Raw genomic sequence first — 2,166 nt, 5'->3', positions numbered from 1 at the left:
GCAACACGTATATATGCTTCTTATTACGTTTCCAACCCTTCAGTAACACGTCTTATATTTAATTTCTGTAGTGCATATTGGTATATAGAAGACATCTTAATACTAGAAATATACGACCTTATAACACCAAACTGTTGTTTTTATTTAATTAAACACTTGACGATTCGCTTTACAGCTTCTCCAGGAGCGTTCACTAAAACACAAACCGAAGCTGTTTCAGTTTGTGTTTTAGTGAACGCTCCTGAAGAAGCTGTAAAGCGAATCGTCGAGTGTTTAATTGAATAAAAACAACATTTCGTTGTTATAAGGTCGTATATTTCTAGTATTAACAAGTTTTATATATTTAGTATATTTTCTGTTTAATCGAAAAAGAATAATGAACATTTATACTTTGTATAATACCATTGCTTTTAACAATAAAGACAACCAGAAACTGGTAACTTTTGACAATTATCAAGCTCAAGTTTCCCATGCATATATGTATGTTTTCAGCTTTAAGAATATCAATTATTATTCTAAACACTAACTTTCGTACAGTATAACGTGATTGATAACTATAATCTATAATCATTTCATTACATGTTATTTCTAGCCCAGAAGGAAAAGTAAACGATTTGCCAGTATTTGTTACTGTAAGAAATACTTGTCTAGTTATCCTTTGATTATATTCTAATTTGCCAGTATTATTACTGAGAGAAATACTTGTCTAGTTATTCTTGGGTTGTATTCTAATGTTTGCCAGTATTTGTTACTGTAAGAAATACTTGTCTAGTTATCCTTTGATTATATTCTAATTTGCCAGTATTATTACTGAGAGAAATACTTGTCTAGTTATCCTTGGGTTATATTCTAGTGTTTGCTAGTATGTGTTACTGAAAGAAATACTTGGTTATATTTGGTTATATTTTATTGTCTACCAGTATTGTTACTGAAAGAAATACTTGTCGTTATTATCTTTTGGTTGTATTCTAATGTTTGCCGGTATTGTTACTGGAAGAAATGCTTGTCGTTATTATCTTTTGGTTATATTCTAATGTTTGCCAGTATTGTTACTGAAGAAATACTTGTCGTTATTATCTTTTGGTTATATTCTAATGTTTGAGAGGATAAACCCTGATACGTATTATTTAACGTTAGATGTGTGAATATAAAAATGGTAATGAGACTAAATTGGTATTCACCCCACAAATAAAATCATCGTTAAATCCCACAAAAAGTGGAGCGGAGAAGAACGAATAGAATTTTTTACACACACACACATATATACAAGCCTGTCGCTTTTCTCTGTCAAGAGCCAAAGAACTCACTGTCTTTCACCGCGTTTATTGTTCCATGTCAGAGGATGCTTAGAGCTGAGCATAAGTTGACTTTGTAGTAAAAACCATGCAAACCCCAAGTCGCACACCCAAAGGTGAAAATCAGTTTAGGAAATTACACTCGTTCAACTATCAAATAGTGAGTAAGAGTACTGTTTTTTGAGCAACCTTAAATATTGTATATATTAATCTGTGATCAAACTAATATATATTTGTATGTTTTAGCTCTCCAGCTCTTTAGATTTTTTCAAATTCTCCTCATAACAGTATAATATTGGATTTTGGCAGACATGTTTATGAAGATTCAGATTACAAGGAAGCGGTCTTTAATGAACACATTTAACTGATTCCAAGCCACCTAAGTTTTAGGATTTGTATAAACTTTTTTATTACATTTTTGCATATCTGGTTCTTTATTTACTAAGATTTTGAACTTAAACCTACATTCATCTGGTGATAATTTATTAGTTCCTTGTTTACCAATTCAAAATTATTTAGAGCTACGCAATCACTGACACGTTGTCAGGATATAACGGAGTTGGGTAGGGCAACAAAACTATCACGAACATGGACCAGACTTGCCAAACATGATAAAGATAAGCTGTCTTTCTGTAGTTGATAAAACTAAACGAACAACGAGCTTAAAATAGCCTAAAGTGATGGGGCATAAGAAAGAAACCAGGCGAACGACATTCCACTTGATTTATCCGAACTGTCAAGGGAAATAAGAAAAACATCGGAAAACTCCTGAAGCTCTGTATTTACACAGCCAGTTTTTCCAGCTTTCACATATTTCTTTGTTATTTTATACAATCTTTATGTCAAACAGATCTCCACATTTTTCATTGCA

The sequence above is a fragment of the Limulus polyphemus genome, unplaced genomic scaffold (assembly GCF_000517525.1).
Source record: "Limulus polyphemus unplaced genomic scaffold, Limulus_polyphemus-2.1.2 Scaffold4002, whole genome shotgun sequence".
In the NCBI taxonomy this organism is placed as follows: Eukaryota; Metazoa; Arthropoda; class Merostomata; order Xiphosura; family Limulidae; genus Limulus; species Limulus polyphemus.
This window is presented reverse-complemented; position numbering follows the sequence as displayed.